The 26,896-nt window shown below is 44.1% G+C and overlaps 1 protein-coding gene and 1 long non-coding RNA gene across 8 annotated transcripts in view; one reads left to right on the forward strand and one right to left on the reverse strand.

Annotated features, from left to right (window-relative positions):
* Positions 1-26,896, forward strand: part of pparab (peroxisome proliferator-activated receptor alpha b) — a 44,101-nt gene that overhangs the window by 3,777 nt on the left and 13,428 nt on the right. Inside the window, exons 1-5 of one of the 7 annotated variants that reach the window (XM_049724431.2) lie at positions 9,648-10,437; positions 10,849-10,998; positions 16,279-16,345; positions 21,165-21,290; positions 21,379-24,351. The gene's annotated coding sequence lies outside the window, so the exon portion shown is untranslated. Of the gene's footprint in view, positions 1-9,647; positions 10,438-10,848; positions 10,999-16,278; positions 16,346-21,164; positions 24,352-25,892; positions 26,619-26,896 lie in introns of those variants that run through there. The other 6 variants (XM_049724432.2, XM_049724427.2, XM_049724428.2 and 3 more) reach the window with 6 other exon arrangements.
* On the reverse strand, positions 5,310-8,975 carry LOC125971311 (uncharacterized). Its single transcript, XR_007482383.2, has 2 exons — positions 8,767-8,975; positions 5,310-5,623 (listed from the first exon to the last, which is right to left on the reverse strand). It is a non-coding gene; the product is annotated as an uncharacterized lncRNA (long non-coding RNA).

The following is a 26,896-nucleotide window of genomic DNA, read 5'->3' on the forward strand; positions in this document are numbered from 1 at the left end:
GTTAAGTGGGAGCTGGTTGGAGTCGCTCTGGTCCGCTTTGTCCACCGCCTTTGGCTTTTGTTCCTGCCGTAATGAATGGCGGAGGCCTTGGCTCCGGCTGCAGTGTCTCATAGCAACCAGAGGGCGAAGCCGAGGAAAGGCCCAGCCAGATCATGTGCTCCCTGCAGAAAGGGCACACACAACCGCACTTTTGACACACTTGGTTTGGAGAAACATAGAAAAAGTAAATGTGGTGAATTCTAATAAGATGAAATATGTAAATATTTTAAGACCCGCATAAACGCTGCAAGTTATTATTTTTTTTGCTTTGATGTCTCGCAACCGAGCACATTTTAGACATTTATTTTGTTAAACACTTGCACACAATAATTTATTTATTTTTTTAAATTCCATTTAATTATTATTTTTTTTTTAACAAGTCCCCTATAATTATATTATAATGTGTCAAGTGTGTTTTCATTTATTTTATTTTTTTTACTACAATATCCATATATATTGTCTCATCTTGTTTCATCTTTGATCCGCGAGCTTCTGGCTTCGAGCTACCGCTCAGCCTTTGTGTTAAGTAGCTGCAAATGGTTTTGGGGTGCCGAATATCCAGTGGCGCTGTTGGCCATGCGGAACCCAGCTGGCACCAGTTCCACAATATTCACCTGCCAATTTATGTTTACGCCTTTACCTTTTATGATTTGGTCTTTGACAATGAAGCAAAGGGGTCCGCGCCTGCCCCGTGACCCAGACACTACCTGTCTGCTGCCATGGTTACTCGGGACAGAGCAGGTTTAGTGGCCAGACTCCAGGGATTACTTTCCCCGCTTCTTAACAATCGGGTCCGTGCCCTGGCGACTGTTAAAAAAAAAAGTGGGGGAGGGGGGCACCCGAAAAGTTGAGCACATTGTGCCCAGGTGGCCTTTTAAAAAGTGCTTTAAGTGCTGTGTAAGGGCTCAGACCTGTGCTGCATAATTGCTTTGGTTTCAGCGTCTGTCCCTTTGTTGAGCTGCTTCACTCCCAGCGATTAGTGCTCATTAATAAAAGCAGCACAGTGTACCAGCCAGGTCCCCCCCCCCCCCCCCCTTCTAAACACACCCATTGTGTGAACATTGAGAACTGACGCTGGCACGTTGTTGTGACCGAAGGCTAAAATAATGTCGATTTAAAAATTTCGACAAAAATACACATCATTAAGTACACTTGACCAAAGAAGCAAATTTAAGACTTGTTTGAAAACAAATAATTCTGAAAGATTGAATTGAATGTGTTGGATTTAAAAGTTGAATCCAACTGAACTGAAAATATACTGTACTGGATATAAAAAAATGTGCTTGACTCAAAAAAAAAAAAAAAAAAGGTCAGAACGCTGCACATTTAATTATGTAATACTTTCATGTACCACTAGAGGGAGCTTGGCTATATAAATACGTCACACGCACTAAGTACTGACTGATAAGATTCTGATATTTGGCAGAAAACTATTCTGATAAGCGATTCGTCAATATTTCCGCCATATTTAGTTCCTCAAACACACGAGTCTGTCCGGAGAAGAATAATAAGAATTTTGTTGGCTGCTCGGGCCCTAAAAATACGACCCGCAATTTGGTGCTGTCTGTCTGAGCACGTAGGCGGCGACATTTTTATTGCGCTCCAGGTTCACTGTTATTTATGTGGCCTTTGATTTAGGCAGCGATCAGGTTGAGCGCGCCACATGGCTCACACGCTTAAGGCTGCTGCGGGTCACATCACGCTAAGGGTCACGCCCCCACCCCTAGGGGGGGCCGGGAAGGCTGCCGGTGACTTGCAGTCTTCCAGGTGTCCAGCAGATGCTGCTTACTGCCTTGCAAATGACGTCCACCCTTGTTACCATGACGTTAAGCTTAAATGTTCATCATCGGAAATTCGGCCGTCATTTGAGGCCATTAAGGAGCTTTGACGACGCGTCTTTTATTTGCCCGGGCTTGATTCTAGTATGTGGCAACGTGATGAAAGAAGCAGTTGGATATAAAGCATTAGAATATGTCAGCTCCGACCAATGTTGGGAAGTTTGGAAGCGGCCGTCTCTCAACCGCAGCGTTCAAATTATAGCCATGCTTGAAAAAAGGGAGAAAAAAACCCAACCCATAGAACGTGCTTGAGGACGTTTTAATTTGGGCCAAATGAAAGAGTGCGTCAGCCGAAATGCCGTGAAAAGTTTGATCTCGTGACGTTCACAAGCAGAGGCGTGATGAAATAAATTGTTCAGAACTTTTTGATAAAAAATTTAACGCAGGCGAGTGCACAAAAAAAAAAAAAGGATGATGCCTCAGAATGTCTTCACTTGTTTTTCCTTGGGCGCGGTGGTTTCTTGTATAGCCAATGAAGCTAGCGCAATATGGCTATTTTTTTGGGGGGCTACATTGTCATTACTGATGCTTTTCGTGTTCTAAGAGAGAATCTTGCATATTTTGCAAGAATCTTTAAAAGAAAAAAGGCTCATAAATGCAGCGGGCTTTATTACTGGGTCAGAACCCCAAGCCAATATTTGCTCGTTCTCACCCTGTTCATTTCCTAATAACATGCAGGTTAACTGCAGCGGTCGTTCCAAATCCTTTGCAGGTGGGACTATGAATAGTTGTCTGTGTCTTTGCACTTGTAAGCTGCGTTCCGGCCAAATGTGATGATGTCATTGCGCTCGGATTTTTGATATTTGTTTTTAAGTCGGAGCTCAAACCTTGGAACTGGCATGATAGACTTTGAGAAGCCGAAATAGTAAGGAAAAAAATACACGAAAGATAAAGCCATTATTAAACACCCCCTCAAATTGTCCACAAAATAATCATTTGCGAGCCTTGCTTTCTTTCCATTGGTCAGTGTCGAATATTTGACTTTGCTCCACCTGCCTAGCAGCGTGTGCATGCGCCAAGCAAGCTTTTATAGCTCCGCCTCTTTTTCCTCCTCCTCTGCCACCGCCTCCTCCCGGCGAGCCTGGCAGCGGGGTGACTCGGTCTGCCCCCTCCCCCCACCAGACACAGTGATGGCACTCAACGCCCTCGCTGCCCCTCCCACCCCCCAACCCTTGGTGGCGGCCGCGGGTAGACCCAGGCATGGGATCTCCATCTGTGCACAAAGGAGCCTCCTCTATCTGCATACGCTGCACATAAAAGGGCCTTTTGTCATGAGCCCTGCACACATGACCGCCAGCCTTTCACCCCGCTGCAAAAAATCACTCTCTCTCGTTCTCCCCCGGCAAGTCGACCCCACCCCCAACGCCAGACCCCCGACCCCCACCAACAGTGTGCTGAGCGAGTGAGACGCAATGAGTGAGACGGGCAGCTTTGATTAAAAAAAAAAAAAAAAAAAATGTTTGCTTCTTTTTCCCACCTTTTATTTTACACCTGTGCTGCCTGACTACTCCCCCCCTCCCTCCCAAATCCGGTCTCCCACACTGCTCCACCCCCCCCCCCCCCCCCCTTTTTCTGTCCCCGGGTGCACCCGCTCGCTCGCTTCACTAAAATATGAATGCTCTCTCTTCTCCCATCGCAATACATAGCAGCTGACATTTAAGGGGCATTAGTGCTTGGTTGTGTGCCAGCTTATCACCCATTCCCCCCCCCGCCCCCCCCCATTACGGAGCCATTTGATAGCAGTCAAGAGAGCCGGTGTTGTTTTGTTCACTCACTCAAAATCGGCTTAATTTCCGAGGAAGTGTGTAAATAGGCTAGCTGAGCAGCTAATTGTTTTTTAAATAAATAAAATATGTATAAGTAAATAATGGGAAAGTTATCTCATAAAATATTCATAACAAAACATTTTCTGATACTTATATACTGAATAATTGTTGGTCAGCATAAAGCTGTTGTTTTTTTGCCAGAAATATTTACGGGGGGAAACAGGACAGTATAACAGGCATAATTGATTAATCGAGTGGGGAATTAAAAAAGGAAATCGTGAGAATGAAAAATCAGCACACTTTTATATTTGATAATCGATACCAAAGATATGATATTGTGTCAAATTCGCATTATCGTTTTACCCTCAAGGACCTTAACCCCATTTAATACAAAGTATATACAATCGTTCTGAAATCAGACGTCAGTTAAAAAAACTCGTCCACGTGCCGTTTTGACTCCACAAGATGGCCGACAATAACGTTAAGGCGGTGCAGAGAGACGAATGAGGAGGCTTAGTTTAAAAGCGCCGAGTCAGCGTGAGCCCTGTGCTTCCTCGTCCACAGCCACCACATTGTGCAACTCCCAAGGCCACTTTCAAGTTTGAAGGCAGGTCTGGGTCATGCTGATTTGAAAGTTTTTTGTTTTTCTTTTAATATTATTTTTTTATTGAATATTTTTTAGCCATTTTTGTCAATAACTAAACACCCACATTTTAAAGTGACTTCCGATCCATTTCTATTTTTATTTATAAATAAAAAAACTAGGTTAATGTTTATATCAAGATATCCATTAAACCCAGAAACTGGGAAAATCACACAAAAGTGTAAATAATACATTTGGGGAACGATATCCTGGAGCTAATTTTTCCTTGACGAAATATTAATTTGCATAAAAGCAATAACTGCATTTGAAAAGCCTACAAACTAGCTGCAGACGTTTCCTCCTTCCTATATATGCTTATAATTTGATATGAAATAATATAATTCAAAAGACATCCATTTATGCGCAAACTTTCAAAGGTCAGGCTTGTACATTTTGAAGCAACAAAGCCGACATTATTAATATCCCGCCGCTCGCAAAATTGCGCTCAAATTTGGATGCACTTGAACCACAATTTGTACCTGATATTTCATTTTCCATCACCTAATACCCCCGAGATGGTTCAATTATGACACGCATTGTTGCTGATTTCACACCATTCAAAGCAACTTGAATGGCTTTGGAACATCTCATCAGGCCCAGACTTTCCTTTGGGTAATGACCAATTGAAATGCTGCTAACATCTCGAGCTGGAATTAGAACCGACCTAGATGAAGTTTGTCTAACAAACTTTTTAAAAAAAATAGAATATTATTTATGACATTTTGGACATATGATGCAGTCGAGCTGTGTACTTTTCTTCAATATTTAGGATCAATGTTCAAAATGCAAACTAAGTGACTTACGGCAATTTTTAAATGTTAATTAATGTTTATCACTGATGTTTATTGTTGTTATTGACAGTGTTTATAAATACACTCCACCACACTGTGAGCCGTGTCTAATAATTTGGCACGAACATCCAGCTAAAAAAATTAAATATAAGAAACATTATTGCAGCTCTTGATTTGCTGGGCAAAAATAAATTAGGGGAAAAACACATTACAAAATAAATCCAGTCATGAGTTTACTAAGAAAGTGCACACTGATGATTATTTTTATTTATTTTTTTATATCACATACCCTTAAAGTTTTTTTATACAAAATAACCCATCAAATCGGCTTGGTTTTTTTGTTTTTTGCAAGAGTGTCATTTGCGTGCACTGACGAGTTGCCAGCCGTCGTTAGAGCAAGCGAAGGCACGTCCCTCTTCGGAGAAGTCGACCCGCACTCCGAGGTCCGAACGCTACCGGGTCGGCACTCGCTCGGCAGAACCAGTCTGCTCCCTCTCCTCCTTGTCCCTTCTTCTCTGCTTTTCTGTCTCCTGCCGCAAATGGAATCTGTGCGGACAAAATGATTGTTATTATTACTGCGGACAAATTTTGACAAATAATGTCACTAAAAGGAAAGCTTGGATTCAAGATGAAGCGTGTCATTCCTGGCTCCGAATATAATTCACGTGGAAATAATCAAATGCAAAATAGACATGTTAGGTTCAAAGCAGGTGTTGTTATTAATATTCCAAATTTATGTCACATGCACTCCTCAAGATTTAGATGCGTAATGCGTAAGTGATGTTTGGGGCAGAATTAATGAGTCGTAAAAATGTGAGGGGAAAAAAAAAAAGTTGTCACCAACTGTCTGAAAACACACACACACACACACGTATACACACACACACACACACACACGGTTACCACATGACTGCACATTAATCTGGACAATTTCATTCGAGTTGTATATTAGTTTGTTTTGAAGGTTATTTTTTATTTATATAGATAACATTCATAAATCAAATGTTTATTACAGACTAACGCCAAATGTTTGATCTGTTGAATACGTCATTTTTTTGTAAATAATCGTAATTGTAACAATGAGCAATTTAAATTAATTTTTTGGCAAATAAAATACACTTTGAAGCTTTGCATCTGTCAAATGAGCTCACTGACGCACGAGGCTTTCTTTCATTCATCTAATTGTTGTTATTTTTAATTACAAAGTGCGACCGGGCTTTTCCTGACTTTGGGCCAAATGATACAAGAAGAATTTTGATTCCTCAGTCTCTCCTGGTGAATTGTCAGATTTTCTCTGGGAGTGCTTAGAAGCGTTAATTTGCTTGTGGTGGCTCCAGTGACCACATACGGCCTGTTAATGAAATGAATGAGACTGAAAATTGGGAGCCAAAAAGTTGAACATGACTCGCTACTATTTCACTTGTTCGTCTAACGTCGGCCATTTTGTGTTGATCCGAGCTCCGGCGCCCATTTTAAGACAGAGGGCATGCGCTCACGCAATCCTCAGAGCGAGCCAGGCTTTTGTTTTTGTTGTGCTCCTCGTGAGACTTGAAGCCAAAATCAATCCAGGAAGAATTTCATCAGGCGGGATTTCCTCTTTATTTTGCTGATGTAACACTGTTGTCATATTTGGGAGGCGTTTGATGAATCTCAAGTGTTTTGCTTTAAAGGCTTGATGACAAAAGGGATTTTTTTTTTTTTAATTTTCATGTCGATATTGCGCATGTTTCTCGTATTTACATCAAATGTATTTATTTGTAAGGATTTTTGTCATTTAGACTTTTGCGTATTTACACCGCATATAAGCTGTATTTTGGTTGTACTTAAAAAACAAAAAATCTGAAGTGCAGAAAGGGTTACTGGGAAAAACTGGGCCGGCCACTCTTTGAATCACGCGGTCCCGTTTGTCGTCCCTCGGCGGCCCGTTTTAAGAAAGCGGAGGAGCGCACGTGCCTGCGCAAGCTTCAAACTCGACGCCCTTCAAGCAGAGAGCCCAAAGCGGTCAGTCACACTCTGTTGCCTGAGGTGGCTGCTGGGGTCAAAGGTCAGCCCCTGTTAATAAGACGTAACACGCTCCCCCGGGACCTCCGACCCCCGGCCGGGGATCACCTCCTAATCGGCATTAGTTAATGTGTTTGTAATCTTTACCTTCTTAAAGCAAACAGCGGCGGCGCGCTCAATGGGCCCGCTCGGACTCCCCGTGTCACACTTTTGACCCAGGGGTCATGACCCCTCACCCTGACTTTGTGGGGGGGTGCACTCAAATGACTGGGGTGTAATAGAGAGCTTGTGTTTGGACACGTGCGGCGCTCACGGCCAGACCACCACCTCCTCCGCTGCCGCTGCGAGAAGAATGTCAACTTAGGGTTAGTTGTTAATATGAATATTCCAAATTTTAAAAAGCCCGTTAGGACATTTTTGTCATTTTTCATGCACCAAGCTCATTGCAAGTTTTCAATTCTGGCTTATTTGAATATTTTGTTGGAAATATTATACCATTGGATGCAGATCATTGTATTGGAATTTGATTTGCTTTGGTGGGTGGCGACATAGCGATTAATGATAAGCTTAGAACATCAACCTCTAAAATCTGTGTGCCCTTTCTTAAAATGAGTTCCATATTATTTCACTTTTTCCCCACAAAGTAAAAAAGTTCACAAATTAAAAAAATGGGATCATCTTATTTTTAGTTTTAGTTCCAAACCCAAATAAAATTAGCCATACCTTAAATCGGTGGGACCATGTGACCTGACTTAGCCAATCATTTAACAGAATAGCATAATATGGGCAAATCAGGAGCAGCAGCAGGACAAACTTAAAAAATAAATAAATACACAGCTCTGGGTAATATGAATTACCGCTGCAAAATAATCCATTTATACGACCAAATCTTCCTTAAGATGAAGTATTTATTTTAGCTATTTTCCGTAAACATCCTGATTTGGAATTTCATTTTTAGTTGTTTATTCTTGCAGTGATGTGATGCAATCATTATGTTGTGCGTAAACAAAAAATTTATCATTTGTACAAAAATTTATTCAAATTTATTACAAAAAATGTCCAAAGATGCATCCAAAATGATCTCATAATATTCAACAATAGCAATGCAAAGCATTACACCGATGCGAAATAAAAGATAAATAAATATAACAAATTGTGCGCTTGCTTGATGATTACTTGGAGTTTTGGGTGCCGAGGCAAAAGTTTGCAAATGGTGCTACAAATGCACCCAAAGACACGTCGCCATCTTTTTTTGCCTCACAATCAGGCTCTGCTTCTTCATAACGACATCATGCTAAAGAGCTAATGGCTAACCAATGCATTTTCTCCAATTGGAGCTCAAATGTGCTGACACGACAACCCGCGAGCGACGCTGCATCCTTGTCTCAACTTCACTTTACACAGACACACACGCATGCACACACACACACACATGCGCGCACACACACACACGCCCATTTGTGTGTATTATAAGCAGCTTCATCAACGCTTCTTCAAAACAACAAACCAAGCAGCCTACAGCATAATCTCCCCCGGGGGCAGCAAGTAGCGCCTCGTCGTGCTTTTTTGTGCCCGCTTCTAAAGCCGCGCCAAGACCCGACCGAGCCTCGCTAAACACAACCACCCAAAAAAAAACAAAAAAAACAATTTCCTCAGAGTAAAAGTAAGAAAAAGCTCCAAAGCCCCACCTTGTCTCTTTGCACGATGTGCGTCGTCCTACTTACTGACCGACAGTCGCTCTCCCAGCTCGGCTGCTTTTCTTTTTTTGTTTTGTTTTTTTGTAGCCGAAAAGAGGCAGGGAGTTGTCGCACAATAGCGTTACAGTAATGTGCCACAAGAGTGGAAAAAGCCAAACGCTGGTAGCTGAGGTGGCAGCGGGCTGGAGGGAAGAGGAGTAAGGGAGGAGGTAGGGAGGAAGGGGGGCTTCAAGGACACATGGGGGCGCGCTAGCGTGCTAACAACAAAGAATATTCGAGATTAAACATCGAAAATATCGGCTTTTATTTTGGAGGGAGCGACAAAACAGGGAAGCTGTTTCCCCATCTCTCGCCTGCCCTAAAATAAAAAAATGCGCCGTTTTGACTCGGTGCCAGGCAGCAGAGAGGCTGCAAGCCATCAAGCTCGCTTGGCGGTGACACAACAAGGCCGGCCGGCTGGTCGGCCGGGGACACGAGGGCACGGGGGGCACGGAGGGGCCGTGTGTTCCCGGCCACATGTTCCTGAAAGAAACCCTCCTGGAAGCTTATCTGACTGTGTGTGTGTGTGCCAACATTTGTGTGTTTCCAGCGTGTCAAATAGCAATTTTTTTTTACAGATATATTTTTTCAGGGTGCACCCCCCCACCCCTCCCCTTTTTCTTTCTACATGGGGAGATGCTGCACCGGATGCCACTATGGCGGCCGACGTTCGCACTGCGTCTGCGCGACTCCCGGAGGCGTGTCAATCTCTCCCCCCTCGCTCTCTCTCTCTTTGCTCTCTTCCAGCCTCGCTCGCTCCTTGGTGCTCCTGGCCACGCCCCCTGTTGCATCATCAGTCTCCTCCTCGTACCTCTTTCCCTCTCTCTCTCGCGCTCTCTCTCCGGCTGGCACTTCTTTTGCGCTCGGTTTCGCTCGCGCCTCTCTTTCTGCTCTGGCCTCACGCAAGGGGGAGACTTAGAGTGGGAGAAAAAGAGAGGGGGGCGGGCGAGGGGGGCAGTCTGCTGCTATTTCTACAGTCCGGGCCTCCCCGCCGTCGCTCTCCCGCCCGCCCTTCCATAGACTGAGTTTTTTTCCCCCCCTCCGCTCACCGCTCGCTTGGATTTTAACCCTCTGCCTCCAACTTGCAGCTCTTGCAAAAAAAAAAAAAATATGCTGGCAACAAGTTGCTCCTCCACGAGGCCTTTTTCGGCCACTTTTTTCGCCGCACATATTTTTCCTCACCGATTCCCGCGCTTTTGGATCTGGTCGCTTTCAAGTATGCATTTTTCCACATTTTATTTGCGGCAAAATGTGATTATTTTTGTAGAGTTTGTCGATTCGAATCGGAAACGGAGGTTTCTCACCGCCGCCATTGCGAGCTGGACCGACCGGAGAGGGGATACGACCCGCACGCCGTCCCGATGACTACGCCAACGGCCATGCGTGGGTCAGCCGATTTTCGACAAGATCTAGCGGGGTTTCTTTTTTTTTTTTGCCCTCCTCTGCCTCCTGCGCGCTGCCGTCCTTCGGCTTCATTCCGTCCTCCTTTCGGCGCCGCACAACTCCCGACATGCAGGCGGACGAGCGGCTTTGGGCTGAGCCGAGCCGCCGGAGCGAGCGCTTTTCTGGGACGGCTGCCAAATGCAAACAAAAGAGGCCAAAAAGCGAGGAGGGATAGAAAACGTTCGTAATTGTGCATTTATTTGGGGGTGGGGGGGGCTTTTCTTGCATCAGATTGCCTTCCTCGTATGCTCTGCTCACTTTGTGCACTCGTTGTGTGTGTGTGTGCGTGTGTGTGTGTGCGCGCGTGTGTGTTGTACATGCTCGTGTGTGTGTGCTTCGATTTAGCAGGCCAGGCTTTGAATACTTTTACCAATGTTCACTTCAGAAGTGAAGGCATCTCGAGAGAGAGGCCGTCCCGCGGGAGAGCGTAGAATCCGGTTAATTTTTCACAAGTCGCTCGTAAGACCGAACCGGACGAACTCGGGGGGTCACGCCACCTTGGCTTTTGCACGCATCCGACGCTGCGTTTTTATTTGCTCACATTCCACATGCGCACCGGTACCGCAGCCTCATGGCCTCCTATTGTTTTAGGCCCGACTTGAACTCGTTGGGGGGGTGCTCGGGCTGCAGCAGCTGGAGGAGGCGGCCAGGCCGGGCCCGGAGCTGAGATTGGAGCGAGACGGGCGTCGGACGCAGCTCTGGCCGAAAGCGTCGTCGAGATCGGCCGCCTGGCGGGGACGGGTAAGTCACACGGACGCTCGCGATCGCAGATAAACACGGGAATGTTTGGCAAATGTGCTTTTGTTTGCGTTAACTTTTGTGAGCGGCTAAGCGGCCGTTTTGCTGGCGTCAGTTGGCGGGAGGACGCCAGACCTCGCTGGCTGGCTCACGCCAACGACGCGGGCCCGAGCGCGTACCCGGAGAGCACCAGAGGCATACGTGGCGCACCCGCCGGCGCTAAATGGTATCAAAATACGCCACATTTGTTGATTTTTGACCGTTTTTTGGCTCGGCTGGTGGAAAGGAGCGGCGGCTTTGCTAATTCGCAACACGTTTGGTCAAATTCTGTCGTTTCTTGTCTCTTTGTGCGGCCATGATGATTTATGACGCCCTATGTGCTTTTTGGGGTGCCATATACGCCCATACGAAGCTTTTTAAAAGTACAGTCGGGAAATGAGAGGCGATGTGAGCTAGAAGATGGAATTGTGCTAAAGGGGATTAAAATAAAGTCACATTTTACATATCGGTTTGAACTTCTAGATTACGCTCAAAATCTGTTCAATAAAACTCATTTGTATTAGAGTTGAGGTCTAATTCAGATATTCAGAAGTGGCCCTCGCTCCCTCACTTGCTTCCCGGCCAGCCTGTGCATGGCGAGGTGGCATCTAAAGTCGCCCGTGGTGCCAGGCTGGAGCTTTCCTTCCCTCATGTGGAAGCGCACCTTGTTAGGCCGCTGCGGCCCGAACCCAAAGCAGTCACGAGGCACACCAATGTGCGCATGCTTGTTGGGGAGTACGGGGAGGATTTTTTTTTTTTTTTTTTAAACGCCCAGCTAATCTCTCAAAAACGTCACTTTTCGCATCAGGGCTTTACTAAAAAGGTTTTCTGACTTACTTTGGTGTGTTTGGTGCAGTAGCAAATATGGACTGAGAAAGGGGAAATTGGAAAAAGCTGCTTGCTGAACTTGAACTTGAACCTTTCCATGACTTTGAACTTGAACATGAACTTGGAGAGTGGAAAGTGTGTGTTCTGCAAGTTATTTTATTTCTATATTTATTTATTTTAATGAGTTCATGCCAGTGAGTTGTATTTGTCCAAAGCAAGCAAGAGAGGAAAATAAATATATATTAATGGTAAAGTTAGAGGCAGAAATGTGTGTGTGTGTGCGTGTGTGTGTGCGTGTGTGTGTGTGCGTGTGTGTGTGTGTGTGTGTGTGTGTGAGTGTATGTGTACATACATTTATTTATTTATTAAATGATATACACAGAATACTGCAGTGCACAATACAATCTGCACATTTATTTAGTTCAATATACTTTCTTTGTTTTTGCCCATCTAACAATTTGTAAAATCAGTAACAGAATCCCGATGACTTATGTACAAAAGAAAATATTTAAAAAGTAGATACCAAGCATCGTGATGTGTTTTGCAATTTTTTTGTTAATAAAATTAATTTAAATAGGATTTTTATCCGTGAAAATTGGTCGAGGTGTGTGTGTGTCTTGTGTGTTTCAGTGTGTGTGCGCAACGAGGGCTTACACTAACATAATACAATATAACTATAATATGTAGATATTTGTTGTTCGTTCTATCGATTATACACGTTGGCATTCAAATGAAGTCCAACGTTTGACTCACCGTATTCAAGCAGGTACGAATAGCGTCAATTAACAATAGCGAGCCAGCATTTTTTATCTTTGTAAAGGCAGGCAGACTTTTGGGTGCATTCAATTTGACTAGGTGCCTAATAAAATAGAATGGTTCCGCCTCCTCCTGGATCGTCTGCGGTTATGTGGATGGAGTAGAAAATTATCATTCATTTTTTAATACATATAATGTAACGTTTTAATTAGAAAGAGTTGGTCTGTTTGTAAAGAAAAAGTGCTTAGCATAAGAAAGACTGGAGTTGGAAGAAATTAAGAGGTCCAACGTCCCTAACATTGTTGTGGTTAAAAAAAATAAAAAAGCAGGGTGTTGGTCATATTCGAAGATATTCTGACAGCAATTATTATTTTTTATTTAGAGTGGAAGGAAAATAGCCAAGCTGCATTTTTTGTGTGTGTTTTTTTTCCCTTGATGCCGATCACGAGCACAATGGTACGATGCAAAATTTTAGTAGAATTTTGTTTTGCTCTTATTACCACACATTTATTTGATGTACGTACGTTGTGATTACTTGGAATGGCTTAATTTGTTTTTAAAAATGACTTGCATGAGACAACCCGACCCATTAAAATGTTAGCTGCTAGTTGAAACCTGTTGTCAACAAAATAATTGCTTTTTTAGTACGGCAAAATGATCGTAAGATAGCTCGGAATAGCTTAATGTAGCGTTGAACCTGCTTTCTGCAGAATTTATGACTTTTATACACAAAAATAAATTTTCCAATCATTTAAAGCACTTTAGGACAGCAATTTTTTTTTTTAATTTACTTTTTTTTTTTTTTTCAAAAATGCTCACGTGGCAAGTACAAAAACTTGACTAACTTTTTGTGTAGTTTCTTACTAAATTCCCATGTGAACAAATTCCAGCGGGAAAAATAAGGAAATACAGTGCCCCCTCCCAAAAAAAAAAAAAAAAAAAGTGTTGCACGGTGGCGTCAAAATGACTCCACTGGAGTAAAAAACAAGCCGCCTTTACCTTCTCGTTGCCACCACACTCAAGAGGTCATTAAGTCCATCATGCTGTCGACTGGGGGCGAACTTGGGGCCCCCCCCTTCTTTTTTTTTTTTTCCTCCTCCTCCTCCTGTCTGTGTTAATCTGAATGTCAGATGGGATGCGGTCACACGTGATTTTAACCACGGAAACCACAGCAACATGATGTCATGGTGACATCATGCCGAGCTGAAAAGAGACCTTTCACATTGATGCAGGGGCCCTCAATGGCCGCTTTACGCAGCTGGAGTCCGGCCAGCTAACATTCAAGCAAATTTGTCAAATTACGCGTATTATGACTTTTTTTTTTGGGTGCCGCTGACCGCTAATGTCAGTCGGCGCGCGTTTTCTAAAAGAGGCTCTGTGTACACGTGTGTCTCTCAGCGCCCGCTATCTGCCTGGCAACGGCGACGTCCAGATAACACCGAGTGGCGCCCGCTCCGCTTTTCCTTTCCATTGCTCATATATTTCTACAGCTTTTGGCTCTGGCTGTTGCCAAGACAATTTTTGGACCCCGCGGAAGTGTCGAGTCAGCCAAAATTGTTTGACTGGGAGATACGATTGCGAGCCGTGTTGGGGCTTCTGCAGTGGATGTTAAAAAACAAAAAAGATGCAAACGCTGCAGAATTATCTTTCACCTTGAGTTTTGCCACCAGTCTTTAGGAAGGATTAAACCTGCTAAATTGAGGGGATTAGTAAGCACTCTGCTATTGTGGACTGAAAATATGTAATTACCCTTGCTGGCCTAAGCAGAGAATGTTTCACCTTGGTGCGTGTAGAAGTAAAAAAAAAATAAAGAAAAAATTGTATTGACATACAAATTGAGTATGAATATGCATGGTGCCACTGAAGCAACTCAAAAAATAAAATTGGCAGATTAAATGTGAACAGTTTTTCCAAAAAAGGGTCAAATAAGAACTGATATTAGTGCCGTACTGATGAGCTCAGTTCGAAGCATGATATCCGTAAATGATTGGCTGGCTGATGCATCCACACAGAAGCACTGGTGTTTTGAGTTACGAGCATGCTCACTGAATAAATTAAACTCATATCTCAAGGTACCCCTCTCCTTTACTTGCTAAAAATATTGTTGCAAGTATTTCATAGTCACAATCAGGGCCGATTTAATCAACCGATATAGCTCGTTAGAAAAAGTGCCATTTTTTTTATATTTATATCCATCCATTTTGGAAACGGCGTAATCCTCGCGAAGGTCGCGGGCATGCTGGAGCCTCATCTTTGGGCCGTAGGCGGGCGGGGTACACCCTGAACTGGCTATTTGGTATCGAGTGCACGTCTTCTATCTGGCTTGAATATTGTCGTCGCATAGTGGTGGTCCGTTACCATCTTTTGATGACTGCTTCTTGTTCCTTCGTTCTTGAAAATAGCCTAACGGACTGATAAGTGGCTAATTTGCTTCCTGGAAATACTTTAAAGTGTGTAATGCATTTTCTTACCCAGCCATTTGCTGTACTTGCTATATGGAGATTCATTGCTGTACATACAGTTCTTGCCGAGGGTTCTTGAGTCACACACACACACACACGCTTGTGTGTGCGCTACACAGAGTGCATTGAGTGCATTGAGCTATGGACATGAATCTGTCTCCATGGGCCGCGGGAGTTGGGTTACTCATGAGTCTATAAACATGTGCTGGCGGCGCTCCAAGGCGCTGAACTGTAATTACAAACGTTCCAAACAATATATAAAAGAGTCTCCCCTCCGCAGCAAGGCCATGCCCCGCGCCGCAATTAGCGTCCCTGTATGGAATTATCACCTACTCAGTGAAGGCCTCTAATTGGCAGTGTCCTCCGCGGACGGCCTCGAATTGGACCGGGTCCCTGTGGCGCCCCCCCCCCCTATCTTTAGAAAAAAACGAAAATATGTGCACCTACACACGCATGTGTCAAAAGCATGGCTGTAAGCTACAGTGCTGTGCCACATGTGCTGGCCGTGATGCGCAGCAGGCACGTGACGCAGCGCCTCTCAACGCCGCCCCCAGGTTTGGCGCCGTCGCCAAAGCGTCTGCACGTACTGTCGAGCCTCGAGATGTGCCGTTCCTCGACTCCTTGAGTGCAAAACCCAAACGCCACCGCTATTGTTTTGATTGTAATTTGCTGGGAAGTTAGTCGGCTAATTCAAAGACTGAATTATTTGATTAGTTTGTCGGGGAAAATCCTGAATTAGCTGTTAGGATTAGCAAACAGGAAACTTGGCTCCTCCCCATCAGACGAGAACATTTTCGGCTTACTTTCTGACAGGATTACTGCTTTCCTACAAGCCTTCAGCGGCATCTTGTAGTATTACAGAAAAAGGCCCAACATATGCCATTGTTTTTTGTTTCCAAAGTTAGCTAGCAAGATAGCAATGCCAACTCTTAAATTGTCTTTTCTGGGCTGCCATTGTTTTTGTGTTTTCAAAGTTAGCTAGCAAGATAGCAATGAAATTGTCTTTTCTGGGCTGTCATTGTTTTTTGTTTGTGTTTCCAAAAGTTAGCTAGCTAGCAAGATAGCAATGCCGACCCTTAAATTGTCTTTACTGGGCTGCCATTGTTTTTGTTTACGTTTCCAAAGTTAGCTAGCAAGATAGCAACGTCGACCCATTAACTGTCTGCTATAGCTTACGCTCTCTTTCCCTCTCTTTCAGGCGATTGTGTTTGAACGTCATCAAGAGGCCAAAAGCTACGAAGACACGGACTGACGCACTTTCTGCGGTAAGTCCCCGAAGGTGTTCTATCGCCACCTGCTGTGAAAATGCCGCCATTCTGTCTGTGTTCTGTTGCCTTGTTATTAGACGTAAAGAACGTCATCTTTAACGTGGGGAATAGCGCTCCGAGTGCCCCTCTAATTGGCCACCAGCCGCAGCCCGCCTTGACTCTTAGTAAATGGTTTCCACTCGCCTTCCAGCGCCGCCATTTTGTACGGTGCTGCCAAACTATTCGGGCAGGGGGGCGGGAGAAAGACAGAAAATGGGTCCTTTTAAATGGGTCCTCTTGGTTTTTTATAACTGCTGTTCCTATAGTGCTTTTATCCTCGTCGAACAGCCTTCCGTTTCTCCGTAAAGTGCACTCAAGTGCCTGTCAGTGTACCTGTCTCCACCCGAACCGCAGCAGCACCCTGCGTCAGCTCCAGCTTCGTCTCCCGCCGTGCACTCGCTAACCTCGGGCTCCGCCTCTCAGCCTCCAGCAAGCTTGGCTTAAGTGCCAGGCGTTTGATTACATGTGCAGATGTTGCTCGGATCCTCCCAACTTATCTGCACTGCAGTGTGTTTCTTCTTAAAAAGTACACGAGGATTTTTTTTTTTTTCCTTCTCAGAGCAAATGTGTGCAGGCTGAAGAGTGCAGCCTGGCGAGATATATGCGCTAAATAAATACGAGTAGGCACACAGAAATTCTGCATTTATTGCATAGTTCAGCTCCAAATCATCGGTGATGATTTATTTCCTTTAATGTGCTGACTTAATATCGTTAAGCCAGAAAGATTGTAACATATCAGGTTGAGAAGTTTCATTTAAAAGATATAATTTTGTTTGACCACCTGTGGAGGCTCCACTCTTGTGTTTGTTCACGGCCATTAGCTATTAGCTAATATAGCAATCCTCATTGGGCGCATCTCAAGCTAACTGGCTTCAATTGCGGGTCAGAAAAGCACCTTTGGCACCATATTTGAGCTCCATGTGCACACATGGGCCCATATTGCGTTAATAGGATGAATTATAAATACTTTTTGCATAAGCGCAGTGTTTCTGGGCCATATCTGCGAGCCTCACCCTGTAGCAAGCAGATGGCAGGCAACATGTAATATAGCGCGCCAACTGCCTCATGGCGATGACGCACAGACGTGCGTAGGCTCTCGACGTGCTGCTGGCAAATTTGTTGATGGCAGCCCTCGCCACCGACGTTAGCTTGAGCGGGCCACGTAGCCGCTAACTAACCCTCAGCACGGCAACGCGCCGTAAACAAAAACGTTAATCGGCTCTTCAAGGTTAGGATACAGAAGGCCGACGAGGCGAATCCACCCGCTCCGGCGTCGCGTCTGTCAGCTCAAGTTCATATACAAGGGGGCTCCGCAGCGCTATTTGACGCGACCGCTAAATATAGCAGGCGACAGATGCAACGCGATGGGGCACTGCCCGAGCTGACTTGAGTGAGGCTCTGCAGGCAAAAACTAATCATGCTGACGTGACTTCGGTCTCTGGGGGACCAAAGGGCATGTCGCACCCTCACGACAGTGTAAATAAATTCTTTTCAAAGAAACGGAATTGTTTTTCTCGGCTGTCAAAGACATACAGTAAGGCGTGCTAGTGGCTAGCAGCTAGCTGCTATAAGCCAGGCTGCGTACTACTCTTTCAAAAGCAGTTGGTTTTGCATTATTAAGTGAAAAATGTTTTCTTTTGTATTTACAATTGTTTTCTAAGCAAATTAAGTACCAAAGAATACAAAAGCTGCAACCCTATTATTACAGAATGGTAATTTAATTGAAAAAATAATGTGTGAAGGTCACTGGTCTGGCTCTTTTAGGAATTATTTTTGTTGTTTAAAAGGCAGAATCGTGTTCTCGTTGGTCTAAGAGGCAGTGGCAGCATGAATTCTGCCTAGCAACAAGTGGCAGACTCCTGCAGTTGTCAATTGACATTGCTGTTCTGACTTTAATTTTATAGCATATTATTAAATGTGATTACAAACGTGAATTTCAACAGTCAAGACTGTATTTACGTCTTGGTGTCCAGCTTTACACGCCCTGAACAAATCAAGCATTGCAAACTGTACCCTCACACTCCCTTGTTTGCATCCCACACAAGTGCGTGTTAAAAGTCTTTGTGTACATGTGACTGTACGCAGCGTGTGAGAGATGAGAAGCAGCTGCCAAGGCTGAGTGGTCTGGCTGACCCCCACTGCGTGCCCTGCCATTACAATCATCGGGCTCGTTTTTCGTCTTTTTTTTTTTTTTCTTCGTGAAGCTCCAAAGATGTGGCTGTGGGGCCGCAGAGGGGCAAGCGAGCTCAGTCTAATCCAGCCCTCTTCACCTGGCATGTTTACGGCCTTGCCGGTTGGGAGGGTAAGCTGCTGGGGAGCTTGTTCATCTCACTGCTTGACAGCCTCCTGCTTACATGAACGTACGTTATTATCATTTGGAGTTTCTCGCACAGTTGCACCAACATGAAGCAGGTCGGACTCATGTAGGTGACCGAGAGGTCAGCCTGTCTGACTTTACGCGTGGTCCCCCTGTGGCTAGCCACCCCCCCCTCTCCACCCGACCCCTGTGACATGTGTAACAAGACCTGTCCATGCTACTTCCTCCTCCCTTACTCCTGTACCCCTCACCAGCCCCCACCTTCCCCTCTGGGCCTGGTATAAATAGATGGCTCATGGCGGCTCCTCTCAGGCGTTGGTGGAGAAGCTATGCTTCTAAATGCATCATTTTGTCCTTCACATTACTATTATGCAAATCCACTGTATATTAACGGATTTAAAATCATAAGGCTAATTTTCACTGGCAGAGCTAGAATTTCAGGAGGGTTAGGGTTAGAAGAAAAATTCAAAACTCAAATTCCTTTGAAAACACCGATAAAGATTGATAATCGATTCCCTTTAGGGTATGAGTGGAAATATGTTAAAATAAATAAATTCCCGGAAATATCGGAAAGGATCTGGTCTAGGACCTCGGGCGGTTCATTTCTGGGGGAGGCCAATGCCCCTGCGCCCCCCCCCCCCTCCCCCCCGGCCTAGTGTGGTTATCCAAATTAAGCATAAGGATCATCACGTGGCTCACAAAGCTTCTTTACACAACTAGACTATATATGTTAGGCTGCTAAAGTGGTGTTGATGTAGTATCGGAGCTTTTTTTTGAAGTTCCGAAAATACCCTAAAGGCTCTGAAGCCAGTGATCAATGATACCTATTTAATTCTGTTGCGATAACCTCGTAGAACATGGTGCGGTGAACCCGTTCTGTCGTAGCGGAGCATCCCGATGCAGAGCGAGCCGCCGCACTGACCAAAGTAGCCCATAGATCACATTACGAGGTTAGAGCACTTCACTTTGTCCGAGGGCTGCACCGAGACCCGCTTATTGATCGATAGCACTTAAGACTTAAGTGTGATTGAATGGAAGTGGCTTTTCAACCCGGTGCCGCTCTCTTGTGAGCTGGCAGCTCAAAGCGCCGACAGAGTCGCCGCGCTCGGAACGTCGTGTGTGGCGCGTTCGTTTTGGGTGACACGCCGGGTGGCGAAAGATAGCGTGGCCGTCAGCCGCTCCCCGCAGAGGTGCCCGGCCGATGCAGCTATCGGTTACAAGCTCTCGGCTTTCACGTGTCTGAGCCGTCTCGCTGACTTTGCGCATTTCCAAGAACCGCTCCGAGCTAAGGGGTGTTTTTAGCTCATGCTGCGCCGAAGGCCGCGCATACATGTTTGCGTCGGTGCTACATTTTCCTGTCACGGGATGATAGCAACTGGCTGCACTTGAAAGCGGACGCCCGGCTCGGCCAGACTGGACTTGGAGCCAGCCACTATATTAGAATGAGCGATGTCCAGTCAGTAGCCTGACAGCTCCGCATGCCTCAACCTTTCCTTTCACGCTTGAATCTTTAGCATAATGAGGAAGATATACGAGGTGCCCGCTCTGAAATATTCACTTGAATGATCAATCGGGAGCAAAGATTCCAAATTCTGTTGACGCCATCAGAAATATAATTTTTCCTTGTACTTGAATGAGGTTAATGTTGGCCTGTGCAGTAACTTAAACATTTTCTGAGGGTAAGATGAGACCCTGGAACAAATTAATTCTCTTATTTCCGATAGGGGGGGGGGAGTGTTTTGAAATTGGAACAACTTGAAAGTCAATCAGCACCACAGAAGCAAACGTGGCGCCAATTTTCCAACTCCCGTCGCCAGCTCGCGTTGACAAGATGTTACTTAAAATCCAGATAATGTCTGGTGGGATGCATTGTGGTCATCCACATTCGGGCCTTTCTGGTTCTGGTTTTTGTCTGTTACCACCCCGCATGCGCTCCATTTCATCCACTGTACACTGTTTTTATTTAATACCATATTCATTGCCACTCTTTCAACAAAATGGAAATTCAAACAAGGCTGGCAGCTTGTATAAAAAAAACTGCTAAGACCCACGTTTATTTTGGCACGGGCTTAGGGAGACGGGAGTAAATGTGCTAAACACGATAAGATTGAGGCGATAACTCATCCTATTGCTAATATGCTAAAATTGTGGATTTATTAAAGTTGTTAAGACAGCAATCGATAAAGCAGATCAATAAAATTTTCTAATATACTGTAGTAGAATCGACAAAATGCTAACTAAAAAATGCTAAACGCTACTAAATGCAAAAAAAAATGCTAACAGCTAATAGCAAGCTAGTCACAAGGTTGACAAGGTTATTTTGTAGTCTAACAAGAAGAGTGACGGTCCTCGGTTATGAAACAATTCAAATGGTTACTCAAGACTGAGTTCTTTACATATTTAAAAAAAAAAAAATTTAAATCTTAAGTAACCGATTGTTCTCCTCTGTGGTTCTTTCAGGTGGAGCTGCTGTTAAGGCTGCACTAACATTCCGCCATGTTTCCGAAGAGGCGAGAAACACATAGAAAAGCTTCCAAGTGAAAAGCTACAGTTCAATTTTGAACTATATCTGCAGGTAAGTTAACGGTAAGTAAGCCCATTTTGCTCAGATTTATTCCTCACATTCAGTAAAATAAATCACTTGTGTCAAGTAACGCGCTTTTGTGTGTGAAAGCGGCTGACCGGCGAGGATGGGGTGAATATTTCCAGACTGTCCTTTGGGGTGAGGTAGTAGGTTGTATAGTTTTAGGGTCACACCCTTCCTGTTAGATAACTATACAACTTACTGTCTTTCCTGAAGTGGCTGTAATGTCGTCTGACGATTGGACCACCACCGTTCTCTAAGCAGCAGCGCTTCTTAGCGGCGGATCATTGTAACTGCACTTTTAGCTTCTTTGCACTCAGTGACCTCGGTTGCCTCAGCTCAGTTCAGGATGTTTTCATTGGCCTGGAGTTTGTTTGTCACTGTTTGCATGCATGATGTGTGCCTGCGCTCCTCATGTGATGTCCCGCCATGTTTCTGATGTTCGTACGGGGTGAGGTAGTAGGTTGTGTGGTTTCGGGGTAGTGATTTTGCCCAATCAGGAGATAACTATACAACCTACTGCCTTCCCTGAAGGGCAGCGATACGTCACCGGGCAGACTTGACACCCCCCCCCCCCCCCCCCCCCTCCCACACACACACACACACACACACACACACAAATATGCTGCAACTCAGAATGGCAACCAGCATTGCAAGGTTCGTAATTTTCTTTTTTTGCTTAATTCAATAAAAGGCATGAAAATAAATTGTCTTGCTTATTTATTTACCCCTCAAAATGTATAACGGTGACATTTTGCACATTCTAGTGCATTTAGTGTATATAAATTATACTCAAAAAGGTAATTATTTTCTGGAATATTTTGACCCACGTTAAGAGTGCTCAACTGCCACCTGGAAGTAACTCGAATGAAGCCCAAATAAAGTTGAGCTGGAATTCAGCTGAATGCTTAAAAGAGGGATGAGACAATGACCCGAGTGTGCAAGTCCAAAGAGCATCCTCTTCGTCAAAAAGCCTGCTCAACATTTGGCATCCGCTGGTGGATGTCATTACCTCACCGCGCAATAGGGAATGATGAAAAGCTTTCAGTAAAAAAAAAAAAGGCTCTTTAATTCAAAAACCGTCATTCATTCCTTCAAGTCTCTGAAGTTCCCGGGCCATCAATGGGAGTGTTATTGATCATGCAGTGAGTGGATTTGATTGAAACCACTTAAATGCATGAGAAACTTTTATAGAAATTACTACATACAAAAATAAATGCAAGAAATCAAATATGTATTTCTCCATGTAAAAGTTGAGCGAGCAGAAGCCCATTATGGCATAGTGTACGCTACAAGTGCGCCATCTAGTGGCTGTATGACACTGGTAACGTCACTAAATTTAGAATTGTGCAATACAGGATATCTTATCAATGTGACGAATTTAAAATATTTTAATATAAGGATATGACCTTTTATATTTCAATGGCCAGTCGTTTCTAGAACTACAATGCTGCTCCTGCAACTAATATAGTCGACAATATTTAAAAAAGTAGGCTATATTTTATTTGTTGGTCAAGGCAATTTTATTTACCAAAATGTACTGTACTTAGTTACTCAGTAATTACTGAGTCATTCTTAATAGTATTACAGCATTTATTTCCAAAACCCCAATTTTGCAATGACCGTCTATTACCAGTAGGTGGCAGCAGAGATTCGTGTTTCTACCAAGCTCTCGTCTGTCTCACGTCACGTATATGAGAAATAGGATACGTTAAACAATAGTGTTATTTTTGTAAATGTCCTAATCTTTTATCAAGCCAGGTCTCTGCTGTCCCCAGTTAAAAAAAATAACTGTGTAGGCATATGCATTAAGATTCCAGTCGTACTCTTTAGTTCAAACAAGGTCAAGAAATATTGGGTTGAATTTCAGACATATATTTTTTCTGTATAAATACATTTTGGTCTTGACTTCCCTTTTCCGTCAAGCCCGCGTACCGAGATGACTCGACAGACTGGTGTTGAGTAAAGCTGACTGGTTGTTAGTGTGTCAGGTGGGGTCACAGTGGTCCCATGGCCTACTCCGGGGGGTGTCGAGGGGGTCTTTAGACAGGAGCTGCCACCAGGATGCAAGCCAGGCGCTATTGAGGAGCCAAAGATGTGTCCAGAATGTGATGAAGAGCTGAAATGAGGAATGGGATGGGGAAACCAGCGCAGAGGGACGCTAACGAGGTCAGTTCTTTTTTTTTTTTAACACGTTAGGAAAACTTGGCCTCGTTTCCAAACCATCTGTGGTGTAAGGTCTAATTTCAGGATACAAAAAGATTGATAGCATGGACATAATTTTTCATGGTCACTTTTGGGGGTCTGATTACACAATATATATGACCTTTACACAGGGTCACGTTCAGAGTTGTGCATAATTTCACGGGCCAGTGTGGATATAAATAAGTCCTCTTTAAGCTGTATTCACAGATTTGTTTTGAAATCCATCATATATTTTTGAAGATGATTGCAGGAAAAGTGACTGCAGCGCATTCAGCAGACAAAATGTTTTACCATTTTCAAACTATTTTATGTAGTTTTTTTATTTTTTATTTGGTGGGGCGAGCGTTTATATTTTACTATTTATTCTTATTTTTTCAGAATTTGCTTTCCTGCATTTTATTCATTCTTAGATCTTGACGGACGTACTAATGCTGAGGGTCATGTGAGGACAGCCCAGCTTTTGAAGGGAGTGGGCGTCACGTCATTCCCCCCGCCCCTCCTCTCTCTTCTCCCGCCTCCTCTTTGAATTCAAAGTTAAAGGGCCGCACTTCGTAAGATAGCAACTCCCTATTGGCTGAAAGTGTAGGTGTGTCTCCCTCAGACGCGGAAATGGGGCGGGCTTTCACGCCGCGTCTTTGCCTTCGTCACTTCCGGCAGGCGTGAGCCTCAGCGGACGCCCCTTGCTTTTGTACCGACGTGCTGGTTCTCTTTTTGACAGCAAGCGGGTGGCAGGCAAGCAGCGCTACAGGGGCAAACGAAACAAGGACGCGGCCGGACTCTGCTGCACCCTCCCTGGGTCTCCCTCTCCCCTATTGACCCGACGACATGCTGGTTCCGGTTCGAGCTTCCTCAAATCAGGTAAGACGCCTTCTTTTACGCGCTTTGAGAACGCGAGCCGTGCGCACACCCACGTACACTACTGGAATGAGGCACGTGACTATTTCAAGGCGATATTTGATCATGCATTAAGTTGTTACATGCAGGCACGCTTGATTTCAGTTTTCTTGTTGTTATTGTTGCACGCCTGCGCAGATCGGGTGCAGGCTGCCCAGTGATGTAAGCAAGCCATCAGTCGGTGCATCTGCACAATGGCTGCGTCTGCTCGTGCAAAACCATTATTACACTACGGTCATTGTGCACAGCAAGAATTTGTTGAGAAAATCTCCTGTAAGGTTGTGCACAAAACAATCAACTTGTTTGTCAAAGTGTGTGCCATATTGCTGAAACATCCAAATCACATCACAATAACATCACAATGAGATATAAAAAGATAAAATATTTCATGATGACCTACTGTCAATTAAAAACATTAGATAATTCAGACAATATAAATGTCCCCTCTATTTTTCTTCCTAATCCGGTGCCAGATCGGGACTTGGTATCGGCAGATGTGCAAAGAAATTTGATCGAGAAATGCCTTCAAGTCAGACTTTTTCCATCAGTGCTTCAGATTGGTCTAAAATGGCGAGTTCCGGAAAAGATGATATAGTTGTCCATCTCTGGCGTTGTCTTTTTAGGACTCTGACCACCACATCACATTCAATGAACCATTGTGGCTGATATATCGAAGATGTGTACTCAATTCTCTATATCAAAGTTGAAAGGAAAATAGCTTTGTGGGCTGCTAGATTATATAGCAGAGTTTGACGTCTGCCCACAAATTGAGCATTTATATAGTTGGACGTAAAAGACGAGAACAGAATGAGAGGCGGGATTTTTTCCTCCTATGTGGTGAAACTGGACATTCAGGTTCTCGCTCTCTGATGGAAAAGTTTCAGATGTTTAGGCTTGAGTTAGGTGAAGAGGCCTATTGTCAACCGGCTGAGCGAAAAATAGTTCCTCACACACCTGCACCAGTGGTGGAAGATGTTCGCATCATTATATTGGATCTTTGTTTTTAGTAAAAAGTTCAAGTCTATATGGAACCAAATATGCACGTTCCACCTTTTGAGCATTGTCTGTACAACATGTTATGCCCTCTTCTTCTGTTCTTTGTTGTGCAACCCGTGACCTCTATCAACAAGCTTTTGACCTTCACGCAGGCCCCTCTGAGCCTTCCTTACGTTAAAGTCCTTGTGGGACGGGCAATAGGATTGAGGCCCTCCAGCCAGACTTACTGTAAGCAGCTCTCGAGGAGATTGTCTGTGCTAATGAAGACCCAAGGGTCACTGGATGCTCAATGTGGATTTAATTAGTTACCGTTTAAAGGAAAATCCCCGAACTCTTGTTTTTACTTCTGTTCGGTAAATTTTACAACGAATATATATATATATATTGTTGTTTCAGTCAATTTTGCATTGCTTCAAATCCCTCCACTAACAAAATGGATCCTAATAGAAAAATGTGTGTAAGAATTCGGATCCAAGTATGTCCCAATTGATTATTTAGCCTGTTAGCTAATTGGAACTGATAAAAATAGATTGAAAAGCAACAAACATAAACTACTCAAACCTATTAATTGATTTGTAGTTTTTGTTCGTGTGGCAGATGTGTATTTTCTTTCCGGAATTATTTTCTTTGGCTAATTTACTGCTTATGGTTAGCAATTATTCAGGTGTTTCTACCTTTCACTTTAGCTTAGCGGTTAGCATGGCTTCTGTTCTCCGCTAAAACAAAACAATACACATTCTCATAATCAGGCGATTTAACCTTATAAGATTAATATGAGCTTCTTAGTGTGAGCTTTGCTCAAAATGTTCCAATAGACTTGATGTAAACTGGGCACTGACTGGTCTCATTATTAGCCTGAGCAAAGGCTAAAGCAGGTCAGACATTGTTGGTGGATGAGAACTTCTATTTGAGCCTGTTTACACAACAGAAGACAAAGCCAGAAGATATCAGCTGGTGCAGCTTCTTTGTGGGTTTGGTTTATGATGTGATCATGTGTCTGATAAAAGCGTCAAAGCAAAGATGTGCTTGCTTAGCCTGCTTTCTGGGTAACATTTCAAGGAAACATTTGGTTTCTGGGTACGTAAACGGTGTCGCCGGCACAAAACCAGCAAACCAAAACCTCTTTTTTGGGTGGCCCGGTCATGAGAGTCTGAAATAAGTTTGAAAATAAAATACATTCATCATCCCAAGATGGCTGCTGTACTATAAGAAAAAACAAGCACAACTTGATCACGGTGAGTTGTATTTTTAATCATTTGTTGTTATTTGTTTGTACTAAAATATGGCATTATGGTAAGCTGATGCGGTTGGCAAAGCCGATCCCGATGTCTCAACGTGAGCGACTCGGCACTCCAGCGTCATGCTGGAAAATGTAATCAGAGACACATGCAGCTGTCATAGCAAATAGAAACGTCTCCTGTTGGATGCTCTCGCTCGGACTCTCTGGCTGTCCTCTTGGTCCTCCAGCGCCGCCGTCACGGCAGCGTGGAGGCCATTGAACCTTGGCACGCAA

The sequence above is a fragment of the Syngnathus scovelli genome, chromosome 6, assembly GCF_024217435.2.
Source record: "Syngnathus scovelli strain Florida chromosome 6, RoL_Ssco_1.2, whole genome shotgun sequence".
NCBI classification, from domain to species: Eukaryota; Metazoa; Chordata; class Actinopteri; order Syngnathiformes; family Syngnathidae; genus Syngnathus; species Syngnathus scovelli.